The sequence below is a fragment of the Halichoerus grypus genome, chromosome 9 (assembly GCF_964656455.1).
Source record: "Halichoerus grypus chromosome 9, mHalGry1.hap1.1, whole genome shotgun sequence".
In the NCBI taxonomy this organism is placed as follows: Eukaryota; Metazoa; Chordata; class Mammalia; order Carnivora; family Phocidae; genus Halichoerus; species Halichoerus grypus.
The window spans coordinates 3773146-3793360 of record NC_135720.1 but is presented as its reverse complement, the minus strand read 5'-3'; the positions used below and the strand labels follow the sequence as shown (position 1 = coordinate 3793360).

The 20215-nt window shown below is 36.7% G+C and overlaps 1 protein-coding gene and 1 pseudogene across 9 annotated transcripts in view; one reads left to right on the top strand and one right to left on the bottom strand.

Moving 5' to 3' along the window:
• PDE10A (phosphodiesterase 10A) overlaps window positions 1-20215 on the bottom strand; it is a 577666-nt gene that overhangs the window by 131583 nt on the left and 425868 nt on the right. The gene's annotated exons all lie outside the window — the stretch shown is intronic.
• The window catches only part of LOC118555036 (26S proteasome regulatory subunit 6A pseudogene), a 747413-nt pseudogene that overhangs the window by 496550 nt on the left and 230648 nt on the right, over window positions 1-20215 (top strand). The window lies entirely within an intron of this gene.

The following is a 20215-nucleotide window of genomic DNA, read 5'->3' as shown; positions in this document are numbered from 1 at the left end:
TAAAAAAGATTTTATTTATTCGTGACAGAGAGAGAGAGAGCATGAGCAGGGGGTGGGGGGGAGGCAAAGGGTGAGGGAGGAGCAGACTCCCCGCTGAGCCTGACGTGGGGCTCAATCCCAGGGCCTGGAGATCATGACCTGAGCCGAAGGCAGATGCTTAACCATGAGCCAGCCAGGCATCCCAAGCTGTTTAAATATTCTGAAGGTAGCATGCATTCACATGATACAGATACAACCAATAAAATGATACCAAAATATATGGTGAAAACAGGCATAATCTTACTGCTCCCAATTTCCAATTCCACACCCTCGCTCATGGGGACCAACGTTAACTCTATGGGAGGCATCCCTTCCCACCTTTGTCCTTTCTCATAAGCACAGCCATGTAATAAAATCACTTCTGGTTTTTTCCCCTCACTGACATGGCGTTGAACTGCACACATTACACTGCAGCTTCCTTCCGTCACTTAGAATTTCATGGATATTCTCTAGACAGGAGACCTAACAATCTTCAATATGTGCACAACAAACGTTTCATAAAGTAACTACATCACAATTTACTCAATATTCCCTACTGACGGTCAATGAGGTTGATTTCAGTATTTTGCATCTACAGTAATGCTGTGATAAATATTCTGGTATATACATCTTCAACATTCTCCCTACTTTAGAAATACTGAATGTTCCTTCAAAGCAGAAAGTCCCTGTACTCTGGTGTCTCTCTAGTGGAAACTCAGCCTCTATTCTGGTTTTCTCCTAACCAGTGATCATCAGCTCGGCAGGTATTTATCAACAGCCTTAGCCCCATCGGCCTCAGGTGGGATCTAGAATATATGCTGCTGACAAACACCATTTGGTGACCCTGGAATGAGTTTTGGCTGAAGCTGCCCGTTATTCCTACTGCCTTACAACTGTCTCTCTGCTTCCCTATCTAGCACTTCTGTTTCATGCTGGGGCTAGAATGTCATTCTGTATCCGCAGCATGTGTGGCTAAGCTCCGCCCAGACAGGCTGCGCAGTTAACTCCCACAAGGCTCCTGATTTGGGCAGGAGGCTTGTGGAGAGAAAGTGCTCCAGCAGCCCAGGAAAGCTGCAGCTCGGCTTGGAGCAGACGGATGTCCTTGCACTCCAGGGCCCCATCTCCTTGAACTGAGAAGGCAGAGTACTACAGTGGGAAAAGGAAGCTGGAAACCAACACAGAAGGCTTCCTGACTTCCTACCCCTTACAAATGTTGAGGATTAAATAACACAGTATTTGTAAACTAACGTTCAGCCCTGTACGCATGTGTCATTACACTTCTATTATGATCCGCCTAAAAAGCAGACGTACAGGCATCAATGTCCACCTGTACCGAGCCCACATTCAGCAAGTCTCCCCGGGACATTCTGCATTTCAGTCTATCTCCTCCCAGATTTGTCTAGGATCCCTGCCTGGACATGAACTGCTAAGGCCCCCACACGTGCCCTGTCGACCCAGGCCATGTGGAGCAGGAATGCTCCCACTCGAATCCTTGTGTGGGGTCATCTCACTGCCTAAGTGGATTTCTATTAGTCTTCCAATCCTATAATGAAAGCAAAACATAACAAAAATAGCAGACATTGTTCAGACAACATTTCTGTGGGAAACTGTCATCCTTGAGAAAACTCTGGATTAAGATACAACACACCATGGGAAAAAAAAAAAATGATGTTCACGAAGCATAAAATCATAGCTGAATGGTTTTTAGCTGCTTTTTTTCTTTATCCTTCCTACTTTGCTTTTCAATTAAACATTTAACAACACACTTCTTGAGAACAAGTTCTATTAAAAAGTTCCTATTATCTGGGTGTCTTCCAGGGTAATAAAAATATTTTTTAAAAATTTTCTGAGTACGTTGGACATGCCATGCGACATCAGTTTCAGGTATACAACATTGTGACTCAGCTTCTTCATACGTTATGCTGCGCTCACCACAACTGTAGCTGCCATCTGTCACCACACAGCACTATTACATTATCACTGACTATAGTCCCTCTTCTGTGCATTATATTCCCGTGACTTATTCATTCCATAACTGGAAGCCTGTATCTCCCACTCCCCTTCACCCACTTTGCTGATCCCCCACCTCCCTTCCCTCTGGCAACCATCACTTCTGTCTCTGTATTTATAGGTCTGATTCTCCTTCTTGTTTATTCATTTTTATTAGGTTCCACATATGAATGAAATCATACGGTATTTGATTTTTCCCAGTCTAACTTATCTCACTTAGCATAATATCCTCTAGGTCCAAGCATGTTGGCACAGATGGCAAGATCTCATCCTTTTTTATGGCTCCTTAATATTCCACTGTGTGTATGTGTCTCTCTATGTGCACCCACACATGTGTGTTTGTGTAGGTATCACATCTTCCTTACCCATTCACGTATCCATGGACACTTAGGCTGCTTCCATACCTTGACTATTGTAAATAATGCTGCTCATAAACATAGGGGCGGCATGTATCTTTTTAAATTAGTGTTTTCATTTTCTTTGGGTAAATACGAAGAAAAGCCATCAACAAAATAAAATGGCAACCAACTGAATGGGAGAAGATATTTGCAAAGATATCTCCAATAAGAGGTTAATATCTAAAATACATAAAGAATTTATTATACATCTCAACACGAAAACACCCAAATAATCCAATTAAAAAATGGGCAGAAGACCTGAATAGACATTTATTCAAAAAAGACATACATATGGCCAACAGAAACGTAAAGATGCTCACTATGACTAATTATCAGGGAAATGCAGATCAAAACCACAATGATGTATTACATTCTACCTGTCAGGATGTCTACGATCAAAAAGATAAGAAATAACAAGTGTTGGAGAAGACATGGAGGAAGAGGAACCCTCATACACGGTTGATGGGAATGGTAAATTGGTGGCTCACTGTGGGAAAACAGTATGGCAGTTCCTCAGAAAATTAAAAATAGTAATACCATATGATCCATATTTAAAATTTATTTGGTCCCTTAAAAATGCTTTGAAAATCAAGGGGCCTCTGGGTGGCTCAGTCGGTTGAGCATCTGACTCTTGGTTTCAGCTCAGGTCATGATCTCAGGGTCCTGGGACTGAGCCCTGCATTGGTCTCCCCACTTGGCAGGGATCCTGCTTGGGATTCTCTCTCTCCCCCTTCTTCTGCCCCCCTGAGCCTCTCTCCACTCATGCTCTTGCTCTCTCTCTCTCTCAAATAAATAAATCTTTTAAAAAAATGCTTTGAAAATCTTTTTTTAAACTGCCTTATCAACAAATTCTGTGCTATTTACCAAATGTCATCTAAGATGAAACAATGTTATGTCAAAAAAACACATCAAAAACAATACACACTTAAAAAAAAAAACCACTTGAACAATTGTTTCAAAGACTACATCTAAGCAATTCCCAGAAGTAAGGGACTTTTCTCAAATTGGAAAGTAGCACTTAAAAAAGTCATTACTTATACTTTTTATAAGTTTTATTAATGCATAATTGACATATAATAAACTACCCACATTGAAAGTCAAAAAATGGGTAAGTCTGGACATATGTATACAGACATGAAGCCGTCAGCACAATTACAATAATTAATCATAAATTACTCCCACAGATCCTTTGTAGTCCCTCTCAACCCCCAACTCCAAGCGCCCACTGATCTCCTGGTGGCTCTGCTTTCCAGAGTCTCACATAAGCAGAACAGCATAGTGTGCAGCCCTGGCTTGTGTCTGGCCTCTTTCACTCAGCATAACTGTTCTGGGATTTATCCACATTGTTGTCTGTATAAATAACTTACTCTTTTTGTTGAAGAAAAATTATTACCACAATGTGTTTATGCACTCACTTACTGATTTGAGGCTATTACAAATGAAGATCTGAATATCTGTGTGTAAGTTTTTGCATGGACATAGGCCTTTGGTAAACAGCCAGGAAGGGAAGGGCTGGCTCAGATGGTAGGTGTATGTTTAACTTTTAAGCAACTGCCAAACTGTATCCAAAGTGGTTTTACCTTTTCACATTCCCTTAGGCAGTGTGGGGGAGGTCCAGTTCCTCCAAATCCTCCAAAACACCTGGTATGGTCAAGTGTGTTTAATTTTAGCCACTCTAAGAGGTGTGCAGTGATACTGTTTTCTCATTAGCAGGTCTGCAATGATATTATATCCCATTAATTGAAGTCTAATTTGCATGCCATTAAATTCACCCATGATAAGTATACAATTCAGTGATTTCAGCAAATTTGTATAGGTGTGAAACCATCACAACAACCCAGTTTAGAATGCTTCTATTATCCCATCAAGTTCCCTTATACCCATTTACATTCAATCCCAGCTCCCACCCATAGTCCAGCCACATCAGGCATGCCACGGGCTCTGTTGTTACAGATTTGCCTTTTCTGGGCATTTCATATACATGGAATCACAGGATATATTGTTGATTGCATCTGGCTTCTTTTACTTATTAGTACAGTGTTACTGAGGTTCATCCACATTAGAAAATGTTACCACTACTTCACTCCTTTGCGCTGTCAAACATGTTTTAAACATTTACCAGCTGATGGACATTTTGTTTCCAGTTTAGAGTTATTCTAAATAATGCTCCTATGAATTCTTGCATGCATGTCTTTTGTGTGGACATATTTTCCTAAGAGTGGATTTGAGCATATGGTAAATTTAACCTTTTAAGGAACTGGAAAACTGTTTTCCAAAATACCTATACCATTTTATTTTCCCAAAAGCAAATCAGAAAGATTCGTTTATCCACATTCTCACCAATACTTGATACTGTATTTGTTTTATTATACTTATTTAAATGTGAGTGTAGAATAATATCTCATTGCATTTCCCTAATAATTAAAAATGTTGAGCAGGCTTTATTGGTCACTTGTATATCTTCCTCAGGATAATCATATTTGAATCTGTTGCCTAATTTAAATTGGGGAATTTTCTTATAAAGTTTAAGAATTCTTTATATATTCTAGCTACAAGTCTTTAATGAAGTCCAATTTACCTTTGTTTTTAAATTTTATGAATCACGCTTTAGGTGTTGTATGAAATAACTCTGCTCCACCCAAGGTCATGAATATTTTTTTTTCCAATTTTTTTCTAAAAATGTCAGAATTTTAGCTTTTACGTTAGGTATATGATGCATATTAAATTTAGTTTATGATGTGAGAAAAGGGTATACTGTTTTTGTTTTGTTTTGGTATGTGGATATCCAATTGTTCCATAACAACTATCCTTTCTCAAAATGAACTGTTGTCACACCTTTGTTAAAAAATCAATTGACCACGTACAGACTTACTTCTGGACTCGGAAATCTGCTGCACTGATCTACATACCTATCTTTGTGGCAGTAATGTAGGGTCTGAAATATTTCATTTTTATAGTAAGTTTGGATATCAAGTAATTCGAATCCTTAATACTGAACTTCATTTTCAGAATTATGGCTTTTCCAAGTCCTTTGCATTTTACAATCAGGTGCTCGATTTCTGCAAAAGGATCTCAGGAATCCTGACAGGGACTGCACTGAATTTATAGATCAGTTTGGGGAGAGCTATTATTCTGACAGTACAGAATCTTCCAATCTATGAACAAGGAATCTGTCTCCATTTATTCAGATGTTCTTTAATTTCTCTCAGCATGTTTCATAGATTTCAGTGTACAAATTTTGCATTTCTTCTGGTAGATTTATTCCTCAGCTTATTTTTTGCTCTTATACGAATGGAATGATTTTCTTAATTTCTTTCAAACTGTTCCTTTCTAGTATATACAAATGGAATTTATTTTATATATTTATTCCCACTTGGTCATACTGTATCATCTTTTTCATATGCTACTGGATATGGTTTCCTAATTTTATTTAAAGATTATTCATCTATGCTCCTGAGGGACGTTGATCTGCAGTTTTCTTGTGATGTCTTAGTGTGGCCTCCACAGGGTAAACACAGGACGCAGAACGAGCTGGCAGGTTCCCTCCTCCTCTATTTTCTGAGAGAGTGTATAAAGGATTGGTATTATTCCATTGTAAAGATTTGATACAATTTCCCATTATAGTTATCAGGGAACAAGTTTTTTGTTGTGTGAAGATGTTTAATTATTATAGGCCTGTTCAAATTTTCTATTCATTGTTGAGTCAGTTTTGGTGATTTGCACCTTTCCAGGAATCTGTTTCATTCAAGTCTAAATTTTGGCATATGGCTGTTCATCTTCCATCCACTGTTGATGGGTCTGTCCATCAGAAGGGGAGCACATCTAAAATTTAGATCATTTTCAGGTCTGTTCGAGTTTTATCTTGCACCCAGGCATTTTCCAAGAGTTGGCCAGAAGAAGCTTTGAGGATTTCTCCACCACAGGAACAGGTTTGCCTCAATCTTGACTGAAATCTCGGGCTGGTGCAACTAGGTCACTGGGCAGCCCTTCCTCACTCACCAGCCCCCAAACTGCCACTGGGTGGGGGAAGAGGAGGTTGTCCAACATGCCAAGTTGAGTAAACCCCTTTAAATACAGCAGAGAAGTTGTCAGCACCTTTGCACCAGCCAACAAGGGGACTGAGGGTCATGGAAGCAACTACCAGACATAACACGACAAATGCCCACAAGTTCTTATCTGAAGGTTACAGTTTTCAAATCATAAATGCTTCTCGCATTGTTGTATGCCTTTGATTGATATCTAGAGACTAAAATGACTATTTTTGTCCATTACTGCCCATTTTATAACCATCTTTGGGAAAAAGGATTGGCCGCTTTCTTGACTTAGCCATAGCTAGAAGTCCAACTTTGCATTCAAACTCATCGTTTTTTTTACTTAGCAGCAATTATCAGTGTGGTTCCAAGACTTCTGGGCCCCCCAGAGACTATTTCGGAGGACTCACAGGTAAAAACTATTTTCATAATAATACTAAAATGCTTTTCGCCTATTTCCATTTTTATCACAAGTGTACGTTGTATTTACAGAAGCTACATGATACTCTCATAATTCATGGACTGCATCCTTTCTTTTCTAATATTTTCTAAGATGTTTTAAGGCCATAGGTTTAGGATATAAATACATGAGTTTTCAGAGGTTAACTCATGTTCTCGATTCTTCCACAATGCTTTTACCTGGTATCTTTCCTTATACCTGCTATAGTCTCTGCAACTTTCATTAATAGCCAACAATAGTTATTTTGAAATCCCAAGTTTTCTTTGCAGCTACATAGAAACATAAAAAGTACCAAGACGTAAGACACTTCCCATTATAAAATAAACAAGTCATGGGGATGAAAAGTACAGCACAGGGAATATGGTCAAAGTTAATGTAATAACTTTGTATGGTAACTATACTTTTCATGGTGAGCATCGCATGCTGTATAGACTCACCAAATCACTGTTGTACACCTAAAACTAATACAACATTGTATGTCAGCTATACTTCAATTAGAAAGTATACTTTATCTAAAGCTACTATTATTTAGAATTTAATGCTTTAATTATTTTATCCTAAAATAAAATATATTTAGGGATGCCTGGCTGGCTCAGTCAGTTAAACATCTGCCTCGGCTCAGGTCAAGATCCCAGGGTCCTGGGTTCGAGTTCTGCACTGGGCTCCTTGCTCAGCAGGGAGCCTGCTTCTCCCTCTGCCTGCTGCTCCCCCTGCTTGTGTTCTCTCTCTCTCTCTGACAAATAAATACAATCTTAAAAAAAAATTTAAAATAAAATATATTTATAGTGTATTTTCTTGTATTTAGTGATAGATCATGGGCCTTAAAAAGGGAATCTCAGTAAACTCATTTTCTCAACCTTCAGCTGCACTAGTTCTGTTTACTGATACATACAAAGATTAAATTGAACTATCAGAAGACTGACTCATGGAAGGGAGGGATCTCCTCCAAAGAAACAGGGTGAAACTGTAAATAAGCAACAAAAATATGATAAAATATCACTCTCTTGGCTTTAATAATTCACCTTATCCTGTCTTATACAACAGAACATTTTCAAATGGTATTGTGCTACCAGTTAAGGTCCAAGTTTATTTTGAGACCAATCATTCAATGTATCAAGAAAAAGGAACTGAATTTTTTAAACATATACATCATGCACTGTTTACAAGCCCTAAAAATTGTTTGTTACAGCTTTTCAAACTAGAAATCTCAAAACCACTGGCTTCAGGGTAAGCTTATTATTTTGTACTGACTAGAGAAGCACACATAAGAGCTAAGAAAGTGGTAAGTGCTGTACAGTTGTCACTGCTGAATGCCTGCTGCATGAAAGTCAGTGAAGAATTCTCAGTGCTGTCACTTTTCCACGGACACGGTAACTCACTGAAGACTTAGCTACAGATGTAAAGACTGGATTAATGACGGCCACTTTGTAATTTTGCCTTATAATGAATGAATCAATAGATGTGCCTGCGGTCATCGGTTCCACTACATTTGTCTGAAGTCAGCTCAGAACAAACATCAAAGAGCTTTGGTTTCATTATTGGACAACAAATACAAAAGGTGCTGAAATATTCAAAGTGCCGAATAACTTTTTCAAGTATCCCAGTTTATCCTGGAACAAATGTGCTGACATCTGTTTTGGTAAAACTGCTGGAGGCTAGCACAAATCAAGGTAATGATGTCAGGCTGTGTCACTAGTCACTATATTTTTCTATGCTACACACTAGCAAAAAATATAAATATATTATATAAATATTAGGCAACAAGCACACACAGTAATGAAATATTCTAAGGTTGGATAACTTTTCTGATCTCTCACATACTTGTAGAGAAAGCAATGCCAGCTTCATTTGAGGATGCCCTTGATGTAGGAGACCATTACTGCTGAACTTGCCCACTTACTGTCTTGTAAAATTTTGACTTTTCAACATATTATGTGAAGATTCACTAAGTTATTACAGTAATTTGTGTGGACCTACAGCTACATCTTTGATAAGCACTTCACAATTATTTAAAATAAAAAAAAAAAACATTTGTTTCACAGATTCACTTTGAAGAGACTGGGAAAATGGTGGTACAGTTCATGAAGATCCAAACATCAGAACTTTACAATGTGGAGAAGAGTTCACTTATAGGAGAAGCAAGCACTACTTTTCTCTTTTTAAAATTGATATACATAAGAACAGACTCAGATTAGGTAGCGAAATATTAAAAATCTAGCTTTGTAAACAGTCATTCAAAACAATAAAAATTATCAGTATGGATAAAATTCAGAATATACAACACAACCGATGTTCCTTTTTGTGTGTGTGAAAGGATGTTTAATGAATGAGGAGTTTTGGTTCAATATCTAATAAGACAAGGAAATACAATCTAATGGGAGAAAATATATCATAAAATTGCATACGGGGAGAAAGAGAATTCTGGGAAGATGGCAGAGTAGAAAGCACCAGGAGTTGGTCTTCCCATCTAGACAACTGCACTGGCAGAAACTGTGTAATACAATTATTTTGGAATGCAAGTCTATCAAAACTTTCAGGGAAAACTAGGATGGTAAATTACAGTTAAGTTTGGTCAATTTCAGCTCTTAGCACAGTAGCAGCCTGCACACAGCCTATGGGAGTCAGAGTGGGAAAAAGGGCCCTGTCCTCCAAATATCAAGCATCTCTGCTCTGACTGTTGATTGCTACTTCTGATGGCAGAGGTGCAAACAAAGAGATAAGCAAGCATTATTACTGCACTTCCCCCAATTATTGCAAAGTCCTCCTTTCTAGCTAAAGAGACTTTTGGGGGATTTACGGGGCTGGTCTTCTTTTACCCACCCTTCATTTCCTCATTTTCCTCTCTGGAAGCGAGGAATTAAAGCCACTAAGGACATTAAAAAGCAACTGCATAGACCATGCAGACCTAAGGAAAGACACAGACTCAGAAAAGATCTGAAAACACTTGAAGCTTATATCTTAGGCTGATCCTCAGCATAGAAATAGCCCACAATAATTGTAAAACAAAAACCAAAAAAAAAAAAAAAAAAAAACCGCAAACCCTGTAGAAGGGGTGAACCTGATTTCCAGAATTATCTGTTACATTCAAATATCTAATTCTAAGTAACAATAACAACAACGAAATCACAAGGCACACAAAGAAATAGTATAGCTCATTCAAAGGAAAAAATAAATCAACACAAACAGTCCCAGAAAAGAATTAATGGCAGGTCTATAAACAAAGACTTTTCTTTTTAAAAAGATTTTATTTATTTATTTGAGAGAACAAGATTTACTTATATATATTATTTATAATATATACTTGTTTATATATTATATATGTATTATTTTTTAAAGATTTACTTATTTATTTGAGAGAGAGTGAGAGAGATCACAGAGGGAGAGGAAGAGGGAGAAGCAGACTCACCACTGAGCAGGAAGCCCAACATGGGGCTTGATCCCAGGACCTTGAGATCATGACCTGAACTGAGGGCAGACTGAGTCACCAAGGTGCCTCTATAAACAAAGACTTTTGAAAGACTGTTTTAAACATGCTCAAGGTGAACAGAATCTAAGGGACCTATGGGACACTACCAAGTGGATCAATATATACATTGTGGGAGTTCCAGAAAAAGAAAAAATATTTGAAGAAATAATGTCTGAAAACTTCCCAAATTTGATGAAAGACATGAATGTAAACATCCAAGAAACTTAACAAATTCCAGGTAAGATGTACTCAGAGGCTCACACAACATGTATTATAATCCAACTTTCAAAAGACAAAGAGAGAATCTTAAAAAGCAGCAAGAGACGTGATTCATCACATACAAGATTATGAGCAGATTTCTCATCAGAAAAATTGGAGGCTAGAAGGAGGTGGACCACCATATTCAAAGTACTGAAAGAAAAAAAAAACTGTCAACAAAGAATCTGATACCCAGTAAAACTATCCTTCACAAGTGAAAGAAAAATTAAGACATTCTCAGATAATCAAAAGCTGAGGGAATGAATTCATTACCATCAACCCTGCCCTGCAAGAAATGCTAAAGGGAGTCCTGCAAGTTGAAATGAAAGGACACCAGATAGCAACCCAAAGCCATATGAAGAAATAAAGATCTCAATAAAAGCAAACATTTTATTTAAAACATTTATTTAAAAACTAGTATTATTTTAACAACAGTTTATAATTCTAGTTTTTTTTACATCATTTAAGAGAGTAATGTATTTTTAAAAAAATTATTAGTCTACAAGTTAGTATTACTGTAACTTTGGTTTGTAACTCCACATATTGTTCCCTACATAATTTAAGGAACTAACGCATTTAAAATAATTATTAGTTTATGTTTTGGAGCACACAATGTATAAAGATGTAATTTTGTGACATAAATAACTGAAAAGAGTTGGAATAGAACTTAAAGGAGCAGAGTTTTTGTATGTTATTGAAGTTAAACCAACAGACCAACAAAGAAATCACAATGAAAATTAGAAAATACATAGAGATGAATAAAAACAAAACATAACATGCCAAAACGTATGGGACACAGAGAAAGTACTGCTAGGGAAGAAATTTATAATTATAAATGCCTGCATTAAAAAAAAAAACAACAATAAGAAGAAAGTTCTCAAAACAACTACTTTACAACTAAAGCAACTAGAAAAAGAACTAAGCCCAAAATCAGCAGAAGGAAAAATATAATAAAGATTATAGCAGAGATAAATGAAAAAGAACCGAAAAATAATACAGAAAATCAGTGAAACCAAAAGCTGTTTCTTTTAAAGGATCAACAAAATTGACAAGCCCTAGATAGATGGACTAAGGAAAAAAGAAAGATTTCAATTGCTAAAATCAGGAATTAAGGTGGGGACATAACTACCAATTCTACAGAAATAAAAAGGATTATAAGAGAGTATTATAAACAATTATAAACCAAGAAATTGGATAACCTAGATGAAATGGACAAATTCCTAGAAACAAAAATCTACAAGACTACATCATGAAGATAAAGAAAATGTTGGGGCGCCTGGGTGGCTCAGTTGGTTAAGCAACTGCCTTCAGCTCAGGTCATGATCTCAGGGTCCTGGGATCGAGCCCCACATCAGGCTCCCTGCTCAGCGGAAGCCTGCTTCTCGCTTTCCCACTCCCCCTGCTTGTGTTCCCTCTCTGGCTGTCTCTCTCTGTCAAATAAATAAATAAAATCTTTAAAAAAAAAAAAAAAAAAAAGAAAATGTGAGGAGACTGATGACTAGGAGATTGAATAATCAAAAATCTCCCAACCAAGAAAAGCCCTGAACATGACAGCTATGACAGCTTCATTGGTTAATTCTATCAAACATTTAAAGAAGAGCTAACACCAATCCTTTCTAAACTTCTCAAAAAAATAAAAATAAAAATAAAAAAGGAAGAAGAGGAGGGAACACTTCCTAACTCATTGCTTGAGGTCAGCATTACCCAGGTACCAAAAGCAGACAAAGATGCAACAAGGAAATTGCAGACAGTATTTCCTATGAACATTGATGCAAAATTCCTCAATAAAATGCTAGCAAACCAAATTCTGCAGCATGAAGGATTATATACCATGATCAAGTAAGATTTATTCCCGGAATGCAAGAATAGTTCAACATACAAAAATTGGTCAATGCAATATGCCACATTAACAAAAAGAAGGAAAACAAACCATATGATCATCTAAGTTGAATCAGAAAATGCATCTGACAAAATTTAACACCTTTTCATGATAAAAAACACTCAACAAACTAGGGACAGAAAGAAACTACCTTCAACAAAATAAAAGCCCATCTATGAAAAATCCATAGCAAACATCATGTTCCATGATGAAAAGAGAAAGATTTCCTCTAAGATCAGAAACAAGACAAGGATGCCCACTTTCAACACGTGTATTCAACATAATACAGGTACTGGAAGTTTTAGTCAGAGTAATTAGAAAATACAAAATAAATACATAAAAGGCATCAGATTAGAAAGCAGGAAAAAAACTCTCCCCCAAAATCCTAAAAACCCCACACAAAAAACTGTTGGATTTAATTAATGAATTCAGCAGTGTAGCAGGATACAAAGTAAACAGACACAAATCAGTTGCATTTCTATAAACTAACATTGAACAATCCCAAAACAAAACAAAGAAAACAATTCCATTTATAATACCATCAAAAGGAATAAAATACTTAGGAATCAACTTAACAAAGGAGTTTTACGTAAAAGACTTGCACAATGAAAACTACACAACACAGATGAAATAAAGTAGAGAAGAACATAAACAAATGGAAACACACCCCATGTTCATGGATGAGAAGATTTAATAGTGTTACGATATCAATACTACCCAAAGTGATCAACAGATTCAATGCAATCCACATCAAAATCTCAAATATGATTTTTGGAAAAATAGAAAAACCTTCCCTAAAATTCATATGGAATCTGAAGGGACCCCAAAAGGCCAAAACAATCTTCAAAAAGAACAAAGCTGGATGGAGGATTCACACTTTCTGATTTTAAAACTTACTAGACTTACTAGAAAACTACAGTAATCAAAATCACTGTGGTACTGGCATAAAGACAGACATAGAGATAAATAGAATAAAATAGCCCAGACATAAACTTCCTCATATATAGTCAAATGATTTTTGGCAAGGCTGTTAAGACCATCATACAATGGTGAAAGGACAATCTTTTCAACAAATGGTGCTGGGACAACTAGATATTCACTCACAAAAGAGTGAAGTCGTAGCTTTATATAATACCACATAAAAAAAAAAATTAGCTCAAAATGGAACAAATACCTAAAAATAAGAGCTAAAACTATAAAACTCTTAAAAGAAAATGAAGTACAAAAGCTTCATGACATTAGATTTGGCAATGATTTCTTGGATATGATGCCAAAGGCACTGATAGTCAAAGAAAAAAATAGGAAAACTGAACTTCATGAAAACTTAAAAAATTTGTGTGTCAAAAGACACTATCAACAGAGTAAAAAGGCAACCCACAGAACTGGAGAAAATATCTGTAAATCAGAAATCTGATAAGGGATTAGTATTCTGAATATATAGATAACTCCTAAAACAACACAGCAACAAAAAACAATGGGCAAAGGACTTGAATGAGCATTTCTCCAAAGAAGACAAATAGTCAGTAAGCACGTGAAAAGATACTCGATGTCAGTAACCATTACGGAAATTCAAATCAAAACTACAACATACCACACCTCATAGCCATTAAGATGATTATTATCAAAGAAATAGAAAATAACAAGTTTTAGCGAGGACGTGGAGAAACCGGCACGTTGTGCACTGTTGTGGTAAATGTAAAACGGTGCTGCTGCTATGAAAACCGGTATGGTGGCTCCTCAGTTAAAAACAGAATTACTCTGTGATCCAGCAATTCCACTTCTGGGTATATTCCCAAAAGAACAGAAAGCAGGGCCTTGAAGAAATATCTGTATATCCATGTCCATAGTGGCCTTATTCCCAAGAGCTAAAACATGGAAGCAATCCAAGTGTTCATCGATGGAAGAATGGATAAGCAAAATGTGCTATATACATACAATTGGATTTTATTCGGTCTTAAAAAAGAAGGAATGGATGAACCTTGAGGACATTATGCTAAGCTAAAGAAGTCAGCCACAAAAATTCAAATACTATATGATTCCACTTATATGAGGTACTTAGTCAAAATGATAGAGATGGAAAATAGAATGGTGGGGGTCAGGCGCAAGGGGGAAGAGCAAAGGAGAATTAGTGTTTCATGGGTATAGACTTTTAGCTTAAAAAAATGAAAAGAATCCTGGAGCTGGATGGTAGGGATGGTAGCATGACATTGTGAGTGAGTGCACTTAATACTAAAGAACTGTAGCCTTAAAAATGGTTAGGATGATGAATTTTATGTTATATGCATTTCATCACTATTTTAAAAATTAGGGAAAAAAGATTTCATGAGACGGGTTATTTATATGAACAAATCTTTTAAGAAGCATATTAACTATTTCATAGACTAGAATATTTTCATAAAAAAGATAGTAAGTTCCAGTCATATGATGGACACTAACTGTATAGTGACGGCATGATTACTTTTTTCATGTTTTATGAAAACACACATCAAAGCTTACATGCTTTTCCCAAATGTTACTTCTCCCTTTACCTATTCACATGCTTTTTAGATTTGCTTCCAATATGTCAAATCCAAATGTCAGTCAAGATGGAATGTCAATAACATAGATATGGCACATTCACGGCCCTACCTGGCCAGCTCCCCACCTTCTGCTCTGTTCTCAAACTTCCTATGCCTCCTCCCCCCTCTCACCATTTTAAATTGAAAACTTGGAAGGCGTCTAGGAAAACTCCCATCTTCCACCAGCACGTGTGACTTCCTGTCACCACCTGTCTCAGTACCTTCTTCAGCTTTCCCTCCTACTGTGATGAGAGCATTGCCTGTCCTTGCTCCTTGGCCTGTGTGCTGTAGCCTGTCCTCTCATCTAGGAAGACATGGCTCCAGGGATCCCCCCCTCTCTCTGGCATCAACACTTTTTCCTCCCTAGTGAAACATTCTCCATCACCATCACCACACGATCTCTTTATTTTACCCAGGTTAAAAAAAAAAAAAAAGCATCACCCTCCAGATACCACTCCCTTTCTCCTCTCCTTTACAATGAACCTGAAGACTTGCACACATGCTTCCTCTCCAAGCCCTCTCCTCCATTCTCTCCTAAGCCCATCCCAATCAACTCCACCACTTCACCAAAACCAGGCTTCACAAAATCAGCAATACATCCACAGTGCTGAAGTTAATGCTCAGTTCTGCGTCCTCATCTCCTCCACTGGCAAGCAGCCCAACACAACTGTTCACTCTAGGCTACAGGTTTTTTCCCTCGGCTCCCAGGACACCATGTTCTCTTGGTTATCTTCTTAGCTCACGGGACACTCCCCTTCTGTTTCCACTGCTAGCTCCTTGTTCCCAAAATCCTACAAGGCCCAGTCCTTGGACTCTATCGACACTTGTTCCCTTGGTGATCTCACCCAGTCCCATTGCTCTAAATACCATTTATATGCTCATGATTCTCAAATTTATATCTTCAGTTCTAACCACACTCTGAACTTTAGACTCAAATATCCAACTGCCTACCTGACTCTACATGTCTAAGAAACAGTTCACACTTACTATGTTCAGAACTGAACTCCTGATACCCAACCCCAGATACGCTCTTCTCATATTTCTCCTGTCTTTGAATTTCTATTTCTTTTTTTTTTTTAAGATTTTATTCATTCATTTGAGAGAGAGAGAGAGAGAGAGAGAGCATGGGCAGGGGGAGGGGCAGAGGGAGAGGGACAAGAAGACTCCCTGCTGAGCAGGGAGCCCAACATGGGGCTTGACCCCAGGACTCAGAGATCACAACCTGAGCCGAAGCCAGCAGCCCAACCAACTGAGCCACCCAGGTGCACCCCAATATCTATTTCTAAAATTAAGATTAAAGAGATACTTTCAAATTAAAAACTGGTATTAAATAGGTTCAATATACCTGTTGCTATGAAGTAATTACATGTCTATTAAGTCATGAATTACTTATGGGTGTAAATTCAAATATGGAGAAATGGGGATCTTCATCATCAGTTTAAGCCACCCTTATAAACGCAAATACTGTCCTGCTTTCATTTTTTAAATTATCTTGCAGAAGAAACCATGTTGCTCTCAGGCAAAGCTCACTTAACCTATATTAAACAATGGATATATCCCAGGACTCAAATATTTTTTTAAATTTAATTCAATTTTATTTTATTTTATTTTAAGTAGGCTCCACACACAATGTGGGCTTGAACTCACGACCCTGAGTTTAAGAGTTGCAAGCTCTGCCAACTGAGCCAGCTGGGCGCCCACCAGGACTCAAATCTTACCGGATAATTAAGCATAATACAGTCTCAACTGGATCAGACAAAACGGGAGGATAATATAAAATTTCAGCATTGGCTTTATAGGTTAGTAGGTTGAAACGAAAAAAGCATTTGCTTTCTCTACACAACTTAATTTCATTAGCAAATACACATTTCCAAATTTGGTTGCATTAGAACATCTACCAAAATTACAATGTGAAGCATCTGACTACATAGCTTTATTTCCTAAGAAAATAAGGAAAAAATAAACATGTTTTAAATGACAGTAAATTACAAAAGGTGACATACTTCAACTTTTCATCTAACTCTGCTGGACTGACAGTCAGACCAGACACCCTGACCATATATCCAATGGCTTCATTTAGTTACAACCAGTTTGACCAGCATGTAGTAAATGAATGAACAAATAAATACACTAACCAAAAAAAGAAAAGAAAAAAAAAAATACACTAACCACATGAGTGCATAAATTGAGAGTCAACCTATCAATTAAGCTACACACTCTGAAGATGGTGTGACCAATTCTAATGAAAGTCCACTGTGCTGTGGCGGCCATCCGGAAATAATAGCCTAGCCTCTTTGTGTCTGAAAACTGAGTCTACCTAAGGTGCTATTACTAAGAAATGAGACTATAATCACAGTGTGATTACAATAATATTGAAATTAAGTGTAATTCTTGTAACTCTATAAATTTTTCAGAAATAATTTTTAGAGTTAACAAATAATATCCCTATTAATTTTTTTTTTTTTTTTAAATATACTTCCAGGGGCACCTGGGTGACTCAGTCGGTTAAGCATCTGCCTTCGGCTCAGGTCATGATCCCAGGGTCCTGGGATCCAGCCCCACATTGGGGGGAGCCTGCTTCTCCCTCTCCCTCTGCCTGCCACTCCCCCTGCTTGTGCTCTTTCTCTCTGTCAAATAAATAAATAAAATCTTAAAAAAATAATAAAGTAAAAAGTTTTAAAAAATAAAACATACTTCCAATAATACCACAGACATACAAGTCCAGTCAAATTAACAATTTCCAACTAAGTTACTATCTCAAAAAGCATTAAAGCATAGTAAGAATAAAAGGTGAATATGTAATCATTCTAACATTACAAAAATCCTGAGAACAGAACTATAGCAAATTGCCTGAATACTGTAATTTTAATTATATTTTCTGACTGCAATTACCTATAACCATACTGCTTTCCTAGTCTAACCCTGATATTCAAAAGTATAATATAAAACTCCTGAATAGATTCACATTAATGATTGCTTAATTTTGAGTTACATTCTCAAAAATCTACACACATCAAGAAGTTCTTTTTCTACTTTTATTGACCTAGATCAAAGAACCTTCTACTACCATAATACATAAAACCTTACTTGATGGCAGTGTTTCTGATGACAATGTAAAATCACTTAGCAGCCTAACATCACTTCACATTCTAAGAATGCAGTGACAAATCATAAGCAACTTTTACATTTCCAAAGTAATTTTTCATCTTTCAAGAGTGAGGTTAATATGAGAGCTTCTGGGGCTTTAAAATAGGTCACATGCTTCTTTGCTATCATTTATCAAAGTAAAATCATTAAGGAAAAACTCTAAAAATTGAAAAAATATTTAAAATAATCATAAATATCACATTCACTTTGAATTACAAAATTATTCCCTTTGCCATGTTCAACAGCAACAAGGCCATAGGATAATAAAATAACAGCTACCTTTAGATGGCTGTTTATATCCAACTTCATTCACTCATTCAATCTGTTATTCATTAAATGAGTATTTAATATACCCCCATTCTATCAAACATGGCATAAGATAAAAGAAGCATGGTCAATGCATGGAGAGCTCTGCCACCAAATGATTCCTCCTTATAATTGAAAACTAGTAAAGAAAATAGATCTCTATGAGATTTAAGCTAGTATGAAATGGATGACATTCTTCACCTATTTAAACACATCTTATGATAGGTCTTAAATGGACTCAAAAGACTCACAGATCTCTCCTATCAAAGAGATGAGATTCAAATCTCATCAAAGAGACAAAAACATAAGATTAGTCAACACATAAAAACACTCCAATAAAAGCAATAATGACCCAGCATTTCCCATGAAATCTCTCATTCTAATGAATTATTTATTTTTTAGCATTAAAATTACCCACAATTCCCCCAAACTGGAAATAATTAATTGTGCTTTAGCAGATGAATGGATAAGCAAACTGTGGTACATCTACACAATAGAACATTACTCAGCAGTAACAAGCAACAAGTGATCTGTGCAATGATGTGGATGAGTCTCAAGGCAGGGATGCTGAGTGACAGAGACACCGTATGACTTCATTCCATGACATTTTGAAAAAGACACAACTACGGTGATGGTGAAGAGAGCAGTTGTTGCCAGGAGTTGGTGGACGGAGGTATGATTATAAGGGGATAACATGAAGAAGCTCTTCAGGGTGATGGAACTTCTGCATCCTGAGTGTGGCAGTGGTTACACAAATCTACATGTTTTATAATTCATAGAACTATACAACAGAAAAATAAAAAGTCAATTTTTCTAAAAAAGCACTGATATATACAGCTATCATTTTGTGAGTAATTAGCATGTATCAGGTGCTGATCTCTACATTTGCTCTGGGAAGTAAGTTTTACCTCATTTAATTTTTTATTTCTGTTTATTGAGGTATAATTGAAATACATTATATTAAGTTCAGATGTACAATATAAAGGTTCAATATTTGCATATATTGCAAAATGATCACCATTAATAAGTCCAGTTAATATCTGTCACCATACGTAGTTAGAATTTCTTTAACCTCATTTTAGAAATGAGGAAACAGACTTGATAAAGTTGAAGTACAGAAATTAAATGAGGTCAGACAGCTAAGTATTAAGTGACAGACCCACAACTGAAACTCAGAGTTGTCTGATTCCAAAGCCTGTATGAAATACGTTTGCTGAATGCTACGATGTTGCTGGAAAACACTGTCTTCTAAAAATCACAGCTTTACACATCCACAAATTATGAAAGGAGAGCAAATTAATGAGAGTAAATACAGGACACAAATTAATAGCAGCTGGGTCAAATGAAGAAAAATTTTTTCTTACTGGAAAAAAATTAAAAATTCCAGACAGTATTTAGTAAATTTCTGCAATTTATCATGAAGCCATAATTTCACTTGGTTATGTCAAAATTTAGAGAATATAACATTTTCACATTGGCATCAGTGTCATTTAAGAACTAGAATCGCAGCAAGAATTTCTTCATTCGATGGATGAAACTGGATCCTTGGCTTCAGTGAAGGCATTCAATATACACAACTTAAGATACAGTACTGACTACCCTTAAGGAAAAATAAGTCGATTCACGGACTGTGCAGTGTGGGATAAGTGAGTTCTCTAGTGCAGGTTATGGCATCTGCTGGAAA